Source organism: Synchiropus splendidus, chromosome 9, assembly GCF_027744825.2.
Source record: "Synchiropus splendidus isolate RoL2022-P1 chromosome 9, RoL_Sspl_1.0, whole genome shotgun sequence".
NCBI classification, from domain to species: domain Eukaryota; kingdom Metazoa; phylum Chordata; class Actinopteri; order Syngnathiformes; family Callionymidae; genus Synchiropus; species Synchiropus splendidus.
Window position 1 is genome coordinate 3,776,188 of NC_071342.1, and position 21,553 is coordinate 3,797,740.

General features: G+C 40.3%; 1 protein-coding gene and 1 long non-coding RNA gene across 4 annotated transcripts in view; both read left to right on the forward strand.

Moving 5' to 3' along the window:
- The window catches only part of gfra1a (gdnf family receptor alpha 1a), a 94,828-nt gene that overhangs the window by 30,163 nt on the left and 43,112 nt on the right, over window positions 1–21,553 (forward strand). The gene's annotated exons all lie outside the window — the stretch shown is intronic.
- On the forward strand, window positions 1,439–3,518 carry LOC128764921 (uncharacterized). The gene is made up of 4 exons (XR_008415807.1): window positions 1,439–1,499; window positions 1,856–1,993; window positions 3,004–3,085; window positions 3,194–3,518. It is a non-coding gene; the product is annotated as an uncharacterized LOC128764921 (long non-coding RNA).

Below are 21,553 nucleotides of genomic sequence, written 5' to 3' on the forward strand. Positions count from 1 at the left end.
TGTTTCAATAAGGAGCAGACATACAGTGATCAGAGTGTGAACATCAAACCATCCATTCACACATTTATTTCAAGTTGACTGTGAACACAGACGTCAGAGTTAGAAACTATTCAGTCAGTTCCAGAACAATTGCCAGGCATGATGAAATGTGGCGCTGGTCGCGTCTCTCACTAGCTCCGAGCAGGTCTGCAGATCAGACCTGATAGAACATGAGATATTACATGTTATGTCCAAACCATGACCACAGACACTGCAAATGACAGTGAATCCACTATTTTTCTGTCTGATAAATGCTAGCAAATGCTAGCAGCTAATGTTGAAGCTAATGCATTTTGCTGGCTATATCTACACTATACTGTAATAAATGCAATAAAATGAGGAACAGACACGTACACGCTTGTTATCATCTCAAATATAAGTTCCCCACATTTGAGAACACACTCAAGATCAGCAGTAACCACAAAGAATGCCTTACAAGTCCAGTACAAACGTTGTTTTCGCCATAATACATTGACTACTATGACTAGCGTGGTCATTAGCATCATGGCTTATCAGTTTGGCCACCTATAGGTTCACTGAACACTTCGACAGCACAATATGGCAAGCATTAGCCACGTAATCTGTGTCATAGCGTAGCGTCATAGCATAGTGTGTGTGTACATACATTGTTGGTTAACTGAGCATGTCTTTGGAAAGAAACCGGGTAAAACCCATTTATGCATGGAGTCTGCATGCGAACTCAATGCAGAATGGTGGTCATCGAACCCGAAACCTAGAGGTGAGCACTATCCGTGTGTGGCCGCGTGGCTGCCGTGTGGTTTAGTGTGTGTGTGTGTGTGTGGTCAAAATTCAAAACAATATCACATAGAAATGTTTCAGTCTGAATCCATCTCCATTATAATACTGACTATGCTAAAAATCAACAACTTTGCTTGTTAATTATTAATTGCCTTTTAGATTTACCCATTCAACAAATACTGCATAGTTAATGTGATCATTTCCAAAGATGCCCTGATCTTTGCTTTTAAGTGAGTCATTTTGCTTATGTCTGATGTTGGGCTCAAAGTACACTCATTAAAAAAGTGCGTGTCCAAAACTACTCATATAATCATAACATTCATCTTATTATGCATTATTGATGATTTGCAGACTTAAAATTATTTCTGGTGCTTTCTGCTTGCAAAAGAGGTGTTCGGATTCAAACCTCATATGCATACTGGTGAGATTCTTGTCATAGCAGAGGCAGTGTGTCCTTGCTTTTCAGTCAACTATGCTAGTTACTCACCTAGGCAAATGATTTAAGGGCCGTTGAACATTGGACTGCAGTAGCTTGTCATTTCCACATTCACTTTTAAGAACAAGAGGCTACTCACTGCAGGACATGTGGGAAGGGTTGGACCAGGCTCAACCCCGCCACCTGTTCCAACCAGGTCTCCAGGTTCAAACTCTCCGTTTTAATTTCAGTCTGAACCAACCAACACAGAGCAACGAGTGTAATGGTAAGTTCAAGCTAAGATGGGTTATCTGCTTAATTTCAGAAAACAACCAAGCGGACATAAACTTCATAAACTTCACTGTTTCTCAGATTATGTGATTAATTCGGTTTATCCATGAAGTTATATATGTCTTAAATCTATGTCTTATATCTTTAAAGTTTAAAGAGACCACAGAGAGTGTGGTAGATTTTTATGTGTTTATGAACGAGGCTAAATAACGTTGAATTTACACATTAGTTGACTCTCATCTGTGCTAATTGGCATGCTTATCTAGTGACTTTGTATGTGTTATGAGAACTCATCGTTAGTTTTTATACATGCTGAAAATGTTTGTGCTTGTGTGTGTTTGACCTGCATAGATGCATCCAACTCTTCCCCTTCCTTCCCTAAAGCAATGCACGGTGTGCTGCTGCAAATGTCATTGCATCTTTGGAAAATGGTATTTGTGGAATCTTTCAAGATTAAGAACCATGTACAGAATGAGCCTGAGCATCAAGGTGTGTATGAATTCTTCTAAGCGTTTCAGTCTCTTCTGTGAGCATACTGAAAATGTCCATGTCTTGACCTATCATTCCTGCTATAAATTTTTGGTATGGTTAATGTTACTTACACGTATGAACATATGTACATTTACGTCATATCATTTTTTTCATTGTTGTTTTATTCACATTAAATAATTTCAAATACGAGGTAAGTACTTTTCACTGAGGGGTTGACAACTACACATTTATGGCTGGTCTGGGGTGTTATACTGGATAAAGCATCATTGTACTCAAGTTGTACTGAAGTTGTATGAAGTTTTCACCATCATCACCAGCAGAGCTGCATACTCCTCCAGCCCCCCCTTGACTGCAGCACAGGTTGTTCCTTCTCAGCTGGTAGCATCATCAGTACAATTTTGTGCCCCCCAGCAAGTGCTGGTAAATAAAAAAGAAAAACATGTCCAGTCTGGTGTGGTCAAAAGTAAATTAAATTAATGTTAGTATTTGTATGGTCATCTATGAAGATGTCAATAATTAAGCTTAAATAAGGAACAATTATTATGGATGTCAACAAATATACAGAAACAAATAACAGTACAACTGAGATTGAAAGTAAGGAATTTCATACTAGTTCAGCTGACGACGAAGAATGTGAATTTGTGAATTTTTACTGATTTGCACACAACCTTTTCTTATCCACTGTGGAGTGTCGGCACATACTTTAGGTTCTATTTATTGACAGAGGGGAGGGAATGACTGGGGTATACATGATGATGGTCAGTGGTTTTAGAATTATAATGCCAGGGTCTTTGGTTGCTCCAAATGCAGCTTTTTATGTTACATTGTTTTTCAGTGTGCTTTATAGGTGACCCTGGACATGACCTTTGGTTTTGCTCAGGTCATTTGTTGAAAATCTGTGTATGTACTTCAAATGAAATCTCCTCAATGTGAATTCCCGATACACATGAAATTAGTAACGTTAATGAGGCAATATACCCTTGATTAAAAAAATCATCACTTTTCAGTTCATCACTAACAGATCCAGACGTGGTGAAGGCATCTGAAACCGAGCCCACCCTAAAAGAGCCGGACAAGGTGAAAGTATATGTACGTGGGCTTTGGGTTAATTCATTTACTTTAACAGTTTCAATTGGAATCAATGAGTGTACAAATAATATTGTTATTATTTGGATTCCTTACCATTTTTATGAACAGGACTTGGCAGATCACTGATCCCCTGTTGTGAGAGACACTCTGGTGGCCTGGACGAGGGTTGAGGAAAACAAGCACCACTTTGCTGGGAGGATCGCTCCAGGGTCAGAATGGATGATGAAGTCGAGATGGCCATCACATAGCAGGACCTCATTATGAATTCTGATTTTGATGACACAGAGGAAGATGAGATTTCTCTTCCTTTTTACATTTGATGAAAAAGAGGACATAGAGTTTCTGGTGCAGGAAATCCTGGACAAGCAAAAGAGTCGGGTTTCTAGCATGTACAATCTTGATCTGTAACATGAAATAAAATAAGTCTCCATTGCGCTATGTACCATATTTTTGTTTTTATATTTATTTCAGATGTGACTTGCCATTTATGCCACCACAAGCCAAAACATTTTCATCCTGCATTTACAATGAGCACTTTGACTTAGCTAACTTTTCCCTCTCAATCTGTCCTTACCTCATTCTTGAATTTAAGATCGTCAGATTTAGGGGAAGAGGTAGGATACATCTTGGTCACCAGCCAATCACAGAGAGGAGATTATACACACAATCTTTCACATTCCCTTTCACACCTGTATGTCATGTAACCATGAACTAAAGCAGCCTGTCTGGCCAAATATCTCCATTATCCATACACATATTTGAACTGAGTATTCAATAAGTGACAGAGTGAACTCAGTGTATGTTTTCCTCCAGAAAGTAGTCTAGAATTCACATAACCCTGATTCTCTGTGTGTGTTTAAACACACCATCAACGCTTTACTCCAATGATTTTTATTCTTTAAAATACACGACATGTATACATATAAACACATCATGGTGATGAATATTTATTCCATGAGATACATGACTACTAAACAAACAAGAAAGAGGGACTACACCTGACTCTTGCATGACGTTTATGCTATATTCCATTTCATTGTATGACAGCACCCACCGTTATTCATTTCAAAACATGACAGCTGAGATTAATGGTTGACACATCTTCATTACGCAAAATATGAATATATAATTGTGCAGGGTTTAGGATTATGATGTTAATTATATCAGTGAACTGTCTTAACATTTCAGTAAGAGCCTCTATCACTGCCTTTTACTGTTACAATATAACTCTTAATGTGGTTGGATCACTCTGTCACTCAGTGAAATGCCTCAAAAGTGAAAAAGCACTCAGTTAGTTGGGACTAAAACTTCAACGGAGGGTTTGTACCTGGCTGTGGGGTTGGACCAGGGTGCAATCCCACCCAATTATTCTGCAGTGGCTACTGCCACTTTTAAGTTTATATTTTGATTAACTTGCAGAAATGTCTCATTCTTCTAATTTGGCTTCAGAATCCCCATTGCTTTTAAATTGCAGTGAACAATGTGGTCAGCATATTCACTTTTCACTCTCCAAACACTTCCACACCTCCACTGGACTGTTGTTGACTGTTGCTGTACCATCAGCTGAGCCTGCCTGCACAACCTCTTCGACAGAGGGCGTGGTAGTGAGACTGAATAGGTACTCAAAGTTTTCCAACAATGTCTGATGTCAAGGTTTGCAGTGCCATTCTGGAACGAATGAATTATGGTCCAGAATCTCTGGGGGCCCACTGAAACTTTCTTTATACCTCCAAATATTTTACATGTTGAAAGACCAATTGACTTGCCAACACCTGTTGGCATACAAAGCAGTCCCACAAGCTGGAAGACTTGATACCTCTTACACTTTACAGCACCTTTCACCTCAAGGGTTCCCGCTCCAAAACCTTGGCCACCTTGAGAGTTCATTCGAGTCGTTTCGACAACGAAGGCAGGGAAGAATGCATACTTGTAATCACTGTGACAGAAAACGCAGGCGAAAAGGGTGGGGGAGTCAGGACTGCTGGTTGGCAGCCATCAGATGACAACCGGGATCTGATCTCCTACCTGACAGTTCTGGAAGAGTCAGGGCTATGATTAAGCACATTCCAGCTTGTTGACTCTCAGACTTGGCAATGCCAGAGTGAAGTCGAGACCCTCTTGTGCATGTCGATGAGTCAAACTAGTCTGTGTCTTTCAGCCTCACACAAAAGCTTGGACACCTCCGTGGCCAGAGAAGGGACGTTGAATGAGCTGAAGTGCTAAGCAAGTGCAAAAGCCAATAAAATTAGAGAAGCACAATCTCCCAATAAGTTTTCAAAATAAATCCTGGGTCGAAATGCCAGTCTGGCAGGAATGGCAAAAATGTTCCTATCAAGCAGTGTTAAAGAATCATTAAAAAAATTGTTGATCCAGACCCATTTTACAAATTTACAGTGAAATGTATCATCCACTGGAGGAACGAAACATTTACAGGCTAAAACAAGATAAATAACAGTCGTTTCCTGTAAGTATCTACAAACAATCAATCAACACATGAAGTGACGTTAACACATACTGTTCAAGGACTGAGTCGTGTACCTGTAGATAATGTCTTTGAGCCATGTGGTGTGCAATTAAGGTACTCTATTATTTCTCTGTCCTGTTGTTTTGAGCTGAAAAGTCTTCGAATTAGTCGTGGTAAACTGTGTACCCAAAACTGGTGAGCAACTTAAACACATGTAGCCTGGCTTGACTCATCAGCCAGTTAGATGAGGTGTCAACCTGATGCTTCATTCTTGACAGCAGTTTTATATGTATGGAATGGATGATGACATTCTTCTGACGTTAAATGTGACGTAGTAGCCGGCAGTTTGGGAAAAGTTTGTTGCAACACTTTGCCGGAGGTCAAATTAACAGTTATTTCTACATATTCTATTTTTTTTTAATGAGTCTGTGGACATCTCCTCAGATGACTTCAAAACTAAGAGGGGAGGTGCCATATATACTTCAGTATGATGTGTGGAGTGTTGCCAACACCTCACCGAGGAAGGTCACTATTTGTGGTCAGAGATGAAGTAATTAAATGTCACCAACACCTAATTTGCATAATGATTTTGTGTGTGCATGTCTCATTGACCACCTGGAAGTGGAGTGATGCGGTATACAGTCGTCTTTGTCAGGAGGAGCTTGTGAATGCTTTGTGAGGGATGAGGGGCTCAGAGCAGGAGCCTGATTTGGAAAACAGCGATTCCCGCTTTTCACAAAATTTACAAAGTTGACAAAATATAGCAAGAAAGTTGCCAAGTTAACAACACAGTATGCGCATGGCAAATCACGGCATCTGACAGGTTCACTTCTTTTTTCGCTTTATATTTCTTCTCTGGAGACTCCTAAATACAGAGAAGATAGAGACAATTTGGTCAAGAACACTCAAGTTTGCTGCAGACACTTTGTGAGCATGTAAATAATTTAGCTTTGAATTGCTGTGATTTGCATTTGTAATATAGCCGAACTTATTTCATGGAATAACTTTTATCCCAACCCACCTCACAACCTAATAATCTCGCAATCATGACTCTGATGCGTCATCAGAGTGCGAGTGCGCCATAGGATGACCGCACCAATGGGAGCTCCATGTTGACTCATTATTTTTATTTTATTTATACTCTCCTTTTTCACCTTTTTCACTTGTACTGCAGTCCCACGTCTCATATACGATCGCAATATACTTTTGGAAATGTTTGTCAGTTACTACGGACTTTAAACCAACTTTCATGGACTCTGCTGCAGACACACTCTCTCTTAACATCAGCAAAACCAAAGAAATTATCGTGGAATTCAGGTGACAGCGGGGCAGGCCAGCACCTCCCCCATCTTAATCAACAGTGCCAAGGTGCAGCAGGTCAGCAGCTTCAAATTTCTTGGCGTGCACATCGCTGACAACTTATCCTGGACACTACACGGTTACAACATGATGAAGAAAGCCTGACGGAGACTGTACCTCAGGCAGAGGAAGTTTGGCATGAACGCCAACATCCCCAACTTCTACTGATGCACCATCGACTGTCTGATGATGAGCTGCATCTCAGTGTGGTACAGGAACTGCACTGCTCAGAGCCACAAAGCACTGTACAGAGTAGTGCGATCGGCAGAGGGGATCACGGGCAGCAGTGTCCCCTGTATCCTGGATATAAATCACGGGAGGGCTCTGTGCAGAGCACGCAGCATCAACAATGACAATGCACACCCGGCCAACAGAATTTTCCGTCTGCTGCCCTCTGGCAGACGTTTATTTTTTATGTCACAGCCACTCTTCTCTTATGCCCAGATTTGTGGCTCACAGAGTCACACATACATGAATGCAACACTGTTAGCAGACATTCTTTATTGACAGGTGCTGCTCTTAAATCAGAAATGAAATGAGCTCACACTGTTGCACTTGATGATTGAGTGAACAATGCATGCATGAGGTGAACGTGAACGTGTTTGCTTTGGCTGCAATTCGTCCAGATGAGATTTTTGTGTCAGATTTTGAACTGATCCAGGGAGCCCAAGACAGTGTGAGACGGTTGAAAATGATTTGGTGGTTTTGACAAGAATCCAATCACTCAACCATGGAATCGTTGCAGGGGAAACATTCCCACCAGACAGGACATCATGTTCCACTTCAGTTGGCGACATCTGCAACTGGTCTTGTGACTGGCATTTTGACCATCCTGTATTTCTAATGTAGGAGTTTGTGATGTAATTTGGCTTCTTTATCAAATGTAGTTTTGGCATCAGTAATGATAAGCAGCGTAACTTTAGACAGTCATTCATGTGTCTATCATTCTCATTGAGTCAGGGTTGGGATAAGTGTTGCCAATTCTTGCAAGACAAATGGCATTCAAAATGTACCTAAAATGAAAAATTACTGAATATGGTCTTGATAGAAAATAATACCAACATTTTGGCATCAAATCTTGTTACTTATAGACCATTCTCTCTGAAGAGCACTGCATTATTGTCATTTCTACATACAGTATATTGCACTGTAGACCACTTAAATGTTAGTTTTCTGAGGACTATAGCATCAGTAGGCTTGAGAAAAATACACAGGTGTTGTTGACATGTGTCTAGGTTAGTGGTTTTCTAAACTAAGCAAACCAGACACACTTTCATCTGCATCAACAAGCATATGGTGGAATGAAAGTTATGTTTGCTTGGCTTCTAGATAGAGTGAGGACTGGTGGAATGGGATGAAGCTCAGAGTGCATCACCATCGTGTTCTGTAGTGTGAGACCAGCTCATGAGTCAAGTGGGAGTGCAGTACAAAATTAATGCATGAAACAGGAAGTTGGGTGGTTTACACTTCACCGCACTTCACCTCATCACACAAGTTTATATACCTCCATCAAAGAATGTGTTTTCGATGCTTCCGTCTCATGGGTCACTTGTTTAGACCAATCACATTGGGAACAGATTACTGGCCAACCAATCATATCTTGCAAGTAGTGGAGTCCTAAAAGAACTCTTGAATACCATTCCTCACCCAATAATGACAGTCAGTGTTCAGAGAAGTTGCGGTGGTCATGTATCACACACACACAGCTTGGCCGCGGATATAGTCTGAATTAGTTGAAGATGACAATAGTCACCTGACTCAGACTGATTAATGGTTTCAGATTTCATTCTGTCTATCAACAGTATTATTGTGAGTCAACAGATGATAAAGACTAAAATTAATTTTCATTAATTATTTTCTTCCCAATATTTAATGAATGTTTATATGTCATATCAGATGCTGACACTGACAGTATCAGGGCCATGGAGCCGTCTGCCAGACTAGGCTATTATTATTATTATTTTTGTAATTGCACTTATCAACTTATGAACTTATCTTTTTTGGTAGCTCACTGTATGAACATTCACCACTTGGAGATTTCAAATACAATAATGTAATGAAATTATTTCCATTATCTATCAAACCTAAGCAAACATGTAAGTTGATCACTTATCCACAGAAACTTACTGGTGCAGCACTGAAATAATGTAAATGTGCTTCTCAAATTTCACATATCAGTGTGGCACCCATGAATGAATATTGATTACTTGATTTCTAAATTAAACTATGGAGTGAGCTCACCAGTTTCTGCCTGCATGGTTTTCTTTGATCACAGCCATTGCAGAGGGAGTCAACCTTCTGGAAATAAATTTAAGACGGAACGGAGTTGATTCATGGCAACAAAAACAGTGTAACATTCTTTAGATAAATGCCTATGAAAGTGAACAACCAACTGCACAGTTAGACAAAATTGTGCAGAAGAACATTAACAGAGTGCGAAGTTTCTTCTTTGTTTTACTCTACGTGTCAAGTTCTGTCCTCAGTCCAAGTAGGATGGCTTGATCCCACTTCAGATGAATGTATTTGCTTTCAACATTTAACACATAAAATTTCTGTGTTTCATTAAGGAGAATAAAGGTATTGCCCACAGAGAGCCAGTCTCCGACCCCTCGCAGTTGTTACTTATGAAAAACAAATTTTACTCAATATTCAAAATTGAGTGGATGGATGTACACACGACAGATTAACTGAAATAGATCATTTAGGTGTGAGGAATCAGTCAATGTACAGTAGTTCTTAGAACTCTCCTCTGTGCACAGAGTATACAGTCGCTCAGACGGCAGTGTTTATTATTAGGCACGTAAGGATTTTTTTATGTAAAATACTGGTTGAAAACCAGTAATTTACTTCTGCTGACAATTGTAATGTTAAAGCAGTTGTAGGTAGGATGAAAATATTTGCTTTTGGCGGCGCCACAGGTAAATGAGTGTAATTGCAGGGTGTGGTTAAGCCGGGTCTGCGGTCTGCCCCATCCCAAGTTTGTTTATGAATAAAGACACGTGGCGAAACAGTGAAAAATGTAATTACAGATGGCAATATACACAACACTGTCCAGCTTATACTTTATAGCTTATACAACTCTAGAACCATCTATCATTCAAAATCAGAGCTCGAACTCATGCAGCCAATGAGGAGAGGCGGAAGTAGCTGCAAGACCGACAGACTCAGATAATAAAACTTAAATTCAACTGCATTTTTCAGAATGAAGCAATGGGGAAAGTTTGAAAATTTACTGATTAGGTGACAACAAACTGCTATCTTTTAGTTATGAGAAGTAAATCTAAGATGCAGCCACCAACAGGGTCCGTCTCCTTCACAGGACTGGCTAGAATGCATGGAATGCACACTTGAGTTCCATCTGTCATTGTGATGTTTCTTATGGGATTCTTCCATGAAAACATGCTCAAAACCTTCATGTTTATATCATCGGCGTCACCGTCATTTACAGAGCTGTCGAATAATTAAGACAAAAGAGCAAGCCCTTTTCCTCTCTCGTTTTATCACATAATGACTGTCATGTGTTTCAATAAGGAGCAGACAAACAGCAATTGCAGCGTGAACATCAAAACGTCCGTTCACGCGTTTATTCCGAGCTGACTGTGTACACAGACGTCAGAGTCAGAAACTATTCTTCTGCAATCAGTTCCAGAACAATTGTCAGGGATGATGGAATGTGGCGCTGGTCGCATCTCTCGCCAGCTCCGAGCAGGTCTGCAGATCCGGGGACTCAACGGCGCTGCAACAGATAGAACATGAGACGCAACATGTTACACTTGTCCAAACCAGATGGACCAGACGCACTGCAGATGACATTTTTTGTTTTTTTTTTTGGTTTTTTTTTTGTTTTGTTTAATGATTTTGGCAGCACAACAGAGACATCAGTGAACACAAAGTTGACTTACAAGTGAGTAGATACATAGCCACTTCAGCAGCCTTCTGTAGCTCTTACTTATTGCCAGGCTCTAAATACATCTCCTCTATTGACACTTGTCCGGGATCTTTCTCTGTCCTTCTGCCATGACGCAAACAAGGAACTTGGCTCGCTGCCAAGGTCGTTCTGCCCTTCTGCCATAAAGTGTTGCAGTTGGGGTGGAGTTGGGGGTGTGATGCGACTCACAGAACACGCCTCCAGGCGGCTCACCCAGAGAAGGTTACATAGTCCAAGGGAGCGTTTAACAGAGAGCTGGAGAGTCTGGACTGTTCAAAATGAAAGATGTCATCATAGGAAATATGTTTAGTGTCACAGAATAACGGCAGTGGGGTCTGTTGATTGTTGTTGTCCAATGTAAATGTGACACGGCCATCTGCCTGTCCACACAGAGTGGAGTTTGAGGTTTAAATTGCACTGTAAACCATCAACGAAATACACATAGAAGCCAACAGCGGCATCTCGCATTGACTCTCCTCATTTTACTGCTTGTCAGATGATCTCTGCTGAGTGAAATCAACCTTCCTCATTTTCTCATGATTGAATTATTCCTAGAAAGAACAACGTGGTAGAAATGCTTAAACTTTGTTTCAAACGCTGAGAAACATCCTGGACCTGGAATCGGTCCAGTTGCTAATAGAAGCTGAGCTGCACTTTTTTATGGCAGAGGCCACTCAGGTGCACTTGGGAGAGATGACTTGCATTTCTAGACAGAACACTCTTCAAGTTCAGTCGACACTTCCCGCTGAGATCGGGAGTTTTAGTCCCTATGAAAACTTTCAGCTACTGTGTCCTAAGCCGACTTCTCCATGGTCCTGAAGGCAGAGGCATATAGATTGCGTGGGTGGCAGGATGACTGCATTTATTGAGACTGGATCGATGGGGGCGCACTTTCACATACAAATGTCCATTTTAGGTGTCATTGGTAATTAATGCACTGGAATATTACATAAACCTTTTTTTTCCGAATTATAATCTAGCAGCGTCAAAGTGACTCAATAAACTTCACTGGCAGGACACAATATTCTTATTGCTAAATGGCCACAGGAAACCAAACGTGCAACGTCCCTGAAACTTAGTCAAGAATATCTGGCAGACATTTTGGGAAATGTGGATGAACTGCTATCAGGCATGTGTTGTTTTGAAACCTGCTCCGTCAAGCTGACCTGTACACATTCCTGGATATAATTTAACCAATTATTCTCCAACAGTACAAGGCCAGAACCGGGTTTATTCTTGAGGTCCAAGGTTATTGATCAGTGAATGACCTCTATTGGCAACTTGAAAATGAGTCTCATGATAATGCAATGCCTGATTGCTAGTGGTGTAGGAGTGGCCTACAGCAAAGTCTTCAGTTGTTTGGATCGGACTCCTGAAAAGGCAAGTGGGTGGGTCTTATTTCTATTGACCAGACGTGAGTCACTTCCAGCCAGTTTGTGTGTCCCAGATCTTTCAATATCCCACTGAGTCAGTCAATCACACAGTGTTTTTTGGCCTTAGGCTCAAAATCACATTCTAACTGGAAATGCATGATGAGGATAACAAACAAAAGAGATAGAGAGACACAGAGCAAAAAAAAGACAGATGCGTACTGAAATCAAATATAAAAATAAAACAATATTGTCTCATATAAATTAAATGTCAGGTCTTCCACTCTAGTTTGAAAATATGGCTGCTAATGGGTGTTCGCAAAAATCAATTCCCATGTACGTTTGTTTTGTGTTCAGCGTGACATTACTGAATTAAGATGACCACAGTCAACACATCAGTGCTGAGGGTGGTGTTTCAAGACAAGAGTCACCAGTGTATTCGTAGTGCAGTCGGACTACCATCGCGTAAATGTTTGTTTTAGTTAACAATGTCAGAGACAACGTTCTGCTGCTTCAAGGTTGTGTGTGTGTACATGCCTGAAGAAGATTTTTGCAGTGCCACTTGCTCCTCTGCCGTATGTCCAGTAACGCATGGCCAAACGTGACCGGTTTTCAGCTACCTTGCCAAGGCCCACACTCATCCAGCCGAGTGTCATAAGAAGGAGGCTCAGAAAGATGTGTGTCACATACTTTTTTGATACCAGTCATTTTTGCTTAACTGTCCTATGCGAGAAACTATTCATAACTTGCTGCTTAAAAGCAGCTCACCACTCGCCGTGCAAGAAAAAACATAAAGTTACATTGTCCATTAACCTCTTGCTTGAAGAAAGGTCATGTGCATGCAGCTGTTGATGAAAATTAAATGGGGCATGATCCAAATGAAGACAGAGGAACAAACCTGATCCTTGGCTTCTTCATTACATGACATACAAACATCTGTCGGCAAATTCAAAACAAATCTAAATGAAAAAAATGAAGAAAAAAAATCGAATCAAGGACGGAATAGAATCAAAGTCTTCAAGAATAAAACATGCCATTAACGCGTATGATATCTGCCAAATATAACCAGCATCCAGGACTCATATCGTCTCTGCAATTATAAACATTTTCACACCTTCAGCCTCAACAATTTCAAGTAGACTTTTCCACTCAATGCTGACGCCAAACTCAGTCTTTAGTGTCACATTTTGTCACACGGGTGCTTCAAATTTCTATTCCCATTGACATTTCAAAAGGAGGAGTTGGGTTAGGACAGTGGTCCTGAGCTCTCATCACTACTTCAATTTAAATGCTACTTGGTGCAATATATACCGCACCTAATGTGGCTCTGTACTTTAAGGGCTTTTCACACTACAGATTTTCTCTCGGGTGGCCTGAGTCCAATTTGCCTCCTGCTGTGCAGCCTCACACCTTTGCTTCTCAAGCGATGTCCTTTCTTTTTGACTCAGCTGGTGGTACTACACACAAATTAACTGGTTACAAACTGGTTTGTAGTGTTCTGGGTGTCGGGACATGTACCATAGTTGAACGGCTAATGTGTCAACATTCAAGATTTGCTGTCACTGCCAATTCTGAAAACAAAATAAATCTTTGTTAACTCAAATTAGGATGGAGTCAGTGTTGTCGTGGGTGAAAGTCTGCATCTTCCTAGGACACTCAACCAGCTTTTACCTTCTGGGAATTGTTGTTTGTCTTCAAGAACCTTGACGTGGAAGTTTCAACTTTTTCCGACACTCATTTTAATCAATCCTGTTCTTTTACATTTTCTCATCATTAGACAGCATAATTAGTTTGTCATGGAGTAACAATGAAAACACATTTTTTTCATTTGCAAAATTGTTGTTCCCTCATATTCCAATTAAGATCTTATTGAGTGAAATCTTTCTATTCTTAGATTCTATTTGGATTTCGAGCACTGAACAATAGACTGTGCATGTGTGTGTAGTGTGGTGTAGTATTTTACTGTGTCTCAATAGCCCTCCTTACCCATCAAACCCGAGCCATAATGGTTCCGTAATTAATATCTAATGACCACAGTAAAGCATTTGAACAAAACCAATCCTCTCTCTCACACACAAACATGCAGGCACGCACGGCTACCAGAAGTCTATAAGACATATTGAGGCATTATTGTATTGTGAGTAAACTAAGATACTATAATATTACTGCATATAGATGAAATAATGTCAGATATAGTCCAGAACTTGCATTCACTCACACACACACACACACACATATTACTATCCCTGTGGGGACATGGGGAGGTTTCTCATTGACATAATGCTTTCCCCAGCCTCTCACCCTAAACCTAACCATCCAAAACAAATGACTAAACTTAACCAGGACTTGAACCAAAATGAAACCTGATTATTATGAGTTATTTTAAAGTCCTCTTCCTGAAATTGAGGTTTAGCCTTGTTGAGTCTGGCAAAAGGGCTCCACAAACACTGAAGGGCCCCAAAATTGGTCCTCACCAGGATAGATATGCTTAAACGCACAAACCTCAACATACACACACACATACACATACATGCACATAGAGAAGTCATTGTTCAGTGCACTCCAATTTGGGAACGAAAATATGAAAATATCAGGATTTCTCATTGGATGAAACAACAGATTGCAGGTTGGATCCTAATGCCTGTAAGGACAGAAGTCCGAATGACCTAGGGAGTGCACTTAACATGAGGCACCAGGATTGAAACCTAGAAAAAGCCATAGCAATAAATATATATATATATATCCAAGAATTCTGATTGAACTGTTGCTTTCACAGTTCAGGACATTGCACAAACTGCAAAGAAAGAACATTTGAAGAGTAAAAAATAAACCCCAATATTCTCTAAAAGGGTATAAAGTGGGTGACAAAGACGTCTGGTGGTGATGGATGGAAGAAGCAAGTCCACTCTGCTGTTGGCCTGATAAAATTAGCACAGACATTTCAATTTAGTGGCACAAGTGAGACCAAATGAAAGGACACAAGGCGGGAGGCCACTGTTTATTTCCTCTGAGAGCTTTTTATTTGCTTTCTTGTTATTTAAGGAGACAGCAGTGGAAAGTGCTAAACCCACTCTGACCAGCATCCAGACATTTACTTCCAGATACTTTGCGTCTCAATCGTGAGTGTTGAAAAGAGATGAGACACGCACTGATAGTGTTTTCTCATGGACCTCAATGACATGCATGAGCAGGAAGTCAGGCTTCATCACCACATTCTTCCTCAAAACATAGTGAAGGAAACAGTCAGACAGTGGAACACTAAAGATAACATCTTTCTACATAAATGCATTTTTATTGATTGAAAAAGCCCTTTGGAATCAAAACTGTAAATCAAATGGAATTTTTACTGCTCAATTACAGTACACCTCACCAATGTTTGGGCTGACCTATGGGTTATCCATATTTTGTTTTAAAATTTGATAAGAGAAACAAACTGATGGCATGTGGTGTAGTGGTGAGTGGTCTTGCTTACATGCAGGAAAGTTGCAGGCTGGAGTCCAGGTCTCGATAATTCTTCGTTTGACCAAAGCCTGTGCCCTTTCTTTATGTTTTCCCATACCAAAATCGGTCCACAGCACAAACACACTTTAAGTTCTAGTGCTACCCCCTCTGCTCCATCACAACCAGGTGTATGGAAGGTGAATCCTCATTCTTAAAAATCTGAATGGAACAAAAGAAGACCCGCAGTTGTTAGAAGGATAACCTTTTAGCCAAACCAAAAAAACAGAAACAGAACAAAGGCAAGTACTATTGTACTTGTGAGGACAGTTCAAGAACACATGAGGAGTTCGAGCAATAGGTGCAGCGCAAAAGTCTCATAAAGCCTCTCTTTGTACTTACTGCTTTCATATCCTGCTCTTCCTCTAATCCCCCACCCCTTTCCTCCCTCCTCCAGACCGTCGGCAGTGTCAAACTATTCATCAATCTTCCATTCCACTCTGACATGCCTGGATGTTAATTAAAACCATGTATCTCCAAAAAAGAAATAGGCCTTATGCACCTACGGTGTCGCGGATACTCCTTGGAAAATTGTTGTCATTCATCAAAACATACTGCCGCATGTCCAGGAGAGAATGTGACGCAAATAAATAGAAGCAAATCTGTTGAAACGCCTGAATCACTTTGCGTTTCAGCGAAGACGTGAGTGGCTTTCTGTCTTATTTTGGCGAACTGTCTGACTTGAGACAAGTTGATTGTAAATATTAATATTGCACTTAGAAATGGAAACAGAAATTAAACTGCAAACCAAGCTGAATAAGTTGTTTGACAGTGTTTGACTTTGTGCAGACAAAGGTAGAGTTGAAGCCATTTACTGCATGGTATATACAACTAAGATTTATAACATGAACTGTTTTCTCTCCTCTTCTAAATAAAATGTTCACTTGTGAGGATGTGTGAACGATGATCAGTGCCTCCAAGCTTGGAACTCAGCAGTGGAAGCAATGCTCAAGTACAAATGGAGCTGGAGTGTTCTTGCTGTATCATGGTGTCTGTGCTTGTGAGGAGTCGCAGTGCTCCATTGCTGTTGAGGTAGCATTACAGGTAAAATGAAATGATTGACAGCTTTATGAAATGATTGCCCTTTAACTGACTAGCGAGGAATTTGATTGCTATTTCACAATGATAAATATTAGCTGAAAAAAAGCACAGTTTCTGTCCGACGGGTGTTGCAAGTGCAACTACTGTACTTAGAATCTTTCTACTACCCTACTGATGATGCTCAAGGACAAATGAACCGCAACCAACCGCCCAGCACCACCTCCTCGCTATATCACTGACAACTGAAACAACAGTGTGTCACTCATTTGCTACAGGAATGAGGAGCAGAGTTCATTTATGTGATAACCTCATCGTATAAAAAAATAAAATATATACAGTATATGTATGTATGTATGCATGCACACATCAGTCTAACACAGGATGGTCTTGATGTTCTGACTGGCTCCTCTGCTCTCAGACGACGTGATGATGGAGAATTGTGCATAGTAACTGGGAATTATTATGTGACAGCATTAATCATAGGCAACAGCTATTAAACCACAGGAAAACAGCTGATGACAGGCATCAGTAGGATGAGCTGGGATGTCTGCTTGTAGTTCATGATGCCAACGAAGCCCCTGGTGGAGCCATTCCTGAGTGAGTGCGGCTACTCAAGGGACATGGAATAGCTGATCAAACAAATAAAAGCCATGACAGATACATTGAGTTTACATTTTCTGGCTGTAATACAAGATAATAAAGCAGGTTGCCAGTCGTTTCGTTGATGCACACTTAAGGGGCCTGGGCCTGCAGGCCCCCAATTTTGAAATCAAGGGGGTGGAGGTTTTTATTAACAGTATTCAGTCATTCAATTTCTGCTAAGCACAATCTGTCTGCTCCGCTGCAAATACACACTTGTTCTATTTTTTATGTGCCCCACACCACTGCTTCAAGTTGGAGTAGAGACTCTTGTTGAGACTGGAAATCAGGCTGCAAAAAACAACGTGGATCACAGCGTGTAGTCATGATTCAGATTTTACTGTGAAAGCTTACTGTGTGAAAACATAAATATTATGTCATAGACTCCATCTCAGCTGCGTCTAAAAGCCATCACAAAAAAACAAAGCGGTTTCTAGAGATGGTGGAAGACTTCTGTTGTTGATCACATTTATGAACATACCCTATTCATAAACATTATTGATCACATTTTTTTTTTTTAAATACAGTTACTGAGACTTGCTATTGCTAGTTAAGCATAACTTACTACATTGCATTGATATTAAAAGGTAGTGACTGTCCAATAATCTACTTCAATAATCCAACTCACATGCTCAAAGAATAACTTCACATGAAAATCTAAAATTTTAATGTTTGTAATTTCAAAATTATTATCAGGCTACAGTTTGCAAAACGGCCACCTTGTGTGAAGTGCAGTGTACATGAACGACTGATAAGGATGGTGAAGATGGCTTGGATGGTATTGGAGCATTAATAAATAAATGTTCCAAGTGACGTCGGACAGACATCTGAATGTAACTCTCTGCACGGTGGCAGGGGAACTGAAAACCAAAAATCGGGAGTCCTTATTCATTGTGCGTTGTGTAGGTATCACGATCCTTGGATGGTCTTTGTAAATTTCCTTTATCTGTGTCAAAAACAATGAATCTTGGAGAGGGACAGATAGAGTGTTGCGCGCCATGAATCAGCAATCTCTGGGGACCTTGTGTCAGCAAATTACAATACATTGTACAAATATGCATTTCCACACATATAACACATAAATACTGTTGCAGTGTACAATACAAGATAAACCCAAACGCGAAATAAATAATAAATACAAAAATGAAAATGTACCTATGTCAAAAACAACAAAACATGATGAGAGACAGATGGAGTGCCATATGTCAGCAATCTTAACAAACACAACAATAACAAATATTTTATAATTTTCATTCCCAATTCAACACTATGTCGGTACACAACCTTACCACCACCTCCACCTGCAGCTACTTATATAGTCCTCACCATCTAGAGAGTGCTAATTCCCCATTCGCCCCCACCATGTGCAGCGTAATGTCGTGCAAGTGGAATATACATAGTATCTGTTACATGATGTCCAACATCAGAGATACTTGACTAATTTCAGAACACACACTGCGTTTGCGAATCAAAAACATCCAATGTGCTATTTGTTCACATGCTGCGACACCTCGCTTAACTGTCTTGTGGTCTCGTGCTACTGTTATGTTTTGTCAACGAACACCAGTTCTCCGCTTTATTTAAGCCTACTTTGGGTTCCAACTGATTTATAAACACTACACATCCCTTGAGTGAAGTAAGGGACGTTCTGCTCCGGTTGCATTCTGCTAAACGCTTGCACACTAAATGGCTACATGTTTTCAACTGACGTCTCAGACCGCTGTTCTGCCAGCACGTTTCTCGGCAATGTACATGCAATCCACTCCACAGTTTGCAGTGAACTCACAGAGCAGTTGGCCCGGAAAAGATTTCAGCTGAAAACATGAAGCTCAGTCTCGGCTCTTGAATCTTTTCTGGCTGGATCGGCAATGCCCGATCCGTCAAACATCCGGAGCCCAATACTGATCAATCCCATCCTGACAAATGTCCATCACCGAAGTATTTAAAGAAGCTGAAATACATATTTTTTTATGATGACACCATGTGACGCCTCACAAAACTCCCCACGGAGACGCTGACATGAGATGGTATGTCGCTGTTTATAACGCGAGATGTTGTTTGTCCTCACTCTTGTCGTGGACACCATATACAGTTTTATTAATCCAAGAGGAGTTTATTGGTGTTTTAGCATGTGACAAAATCATGCATCCGCTCCAGAGTGATCTCCTCCTTTTACATGAATTATTGGTATCTTTAAATGAGCCAAGTTTCACACGATGTGGCAATCCTTGTGTGATCAAGTGAATAGAAAATCAACTGCTGCGATTCCGCTCTACTCCGCCTCCACAATTGGTGGAATTTTGAGCTGAGCGTTATGTATGGTTTCAGCAAGAAGAAGCAGCATACATCCATTTCCAGGTGACTTAGGTTTTTGGCGTCTTGAAATGCAGCAGCCTTTTATTGAGATGACAAGTTTTTTGTTTTGCATTCACAAATAGCTTTGTAGAAGCTGCTCTAATGCTTCAAAAATCAATATTTTTGATCAGTTCAAACCGAGTCACTGGCACGACTGCCCATTTTTTAGAACTTGTCACTCTTTCAATGTAAACATTGCCTTTTGACAACAGATTTGTTAACTTCTAAATATTATTAGACATAAATGCATTTTAAATGTAACTTTGATGCAAGGCCACTCATTGGCCTTGCACCAATGAGTGGCCTTGCGTGAGATTAAGTGCATAAATAAAATACATAATGTGGCCCCTTTAAAGTACTGTTTCAACTTTTCAATGAGCTTTTCATAAGACTGACTTATTGTGGCTCACTCTCTTTTCCAGTTTCCCGCCTTGATGTTATGAGGGTGTAGTTCTTATCCAGAGTGACTGTGACTAGAGTTCCACATGTTCAACAAATACATGAATCATACTGCTTTGAAATGCTCCCCTTTAATTGGATCCAACACACCACTTGGTGGTGATCACTGATCAGATGATAGTTCAGAACCTCACTTTACAATTGTCAAAGACATGATTGCAGATCTAAATCCATCTGTACAAGTTGATCATGACATTCTACCCTGAGAATCATAGACAGTGTTTGTTTTGGACAAGCTCAGAGGTCCAAAATTGTGCACCCAATCAAACTATCAGTGGGCTTCCCAATGACAGTCGAGGACTGGGGGTGTGCCATAAAATCGCTTCATGATTCGATTCACAAGATTCCAAATCCATTTATGTTCATTCTAAATTATTTAATGCACCATTTAATTTAGATGGGGTTGCACTCACAATAAAGAGCAGGAAAATAAGGATTTTGTCAAAACTAAATGATGAAATCTAGAAGATTAACCAACAGAAGTACATGGTGAGCTAAAACAACTGTGTCCATTAAACTGTGCATCACTATTTCATTTTACATTAATGCAACAATGTGTTATGATTACACATAAACACATTATTTTCAGATTTCCTGAGATGACAGGTTTCATTTTGAACAGTCCAAAATCCCGGAATTCTCTGTTAAATACTCCCTTGGAGAATGTGACTTTCTCTGGGCAAGATGCCCGGAAGCGTGTTCTGTGAGTGGCATCACTGCCCCAACTCCACCCCCACTGCAACACTTTACAGCAGATGGGCAGAGCGACTTCGGCAGCAAGCTGAGTTCTTTGTTTTACATCATGACAGAAGAATTGTCAATATAAGAGATGCATTTATAGCCTGGCAATAACTGAGGCTTTTCATCTGATCCTGAAGTGGCGATGTTTCTACTAGACTTGTAAGTCAATTTTGTGTTCACTGCTGTCTCTGTTGTGTAGCCAAATCATTAAACAAATGTCTATATGATTGTCGTTTGTATATAAGTGTAGTGTATATATGTTTGCAATGAAACAGAACAGAACTGCGATACTAAACTTAGTGTATGGTGAAAATAGTTTTTCAATGAAATGAATGCCAGTGAAAATGACTTGATCATGTTCTAACACAGTTATGGATGTCTGCTGTTTGTCATATTGCACAGTCGATGCGTACAGTGAACATATACAGGGGTCGGACAAATTAATGGAAACACCTTCAAGCTTTGTGTAAGTGTGTGTTTGTCATTTTATTGTGTTTATCACGGTTTTGTGTAGATATATCCAGCAAAACGTTTTTGCTCCGACATTAGAGCCAGCGGCTAACGTCTGTGGCTAAAGTCCGCCACCATTTATCAGACAGAAAAGTAGTTGATTC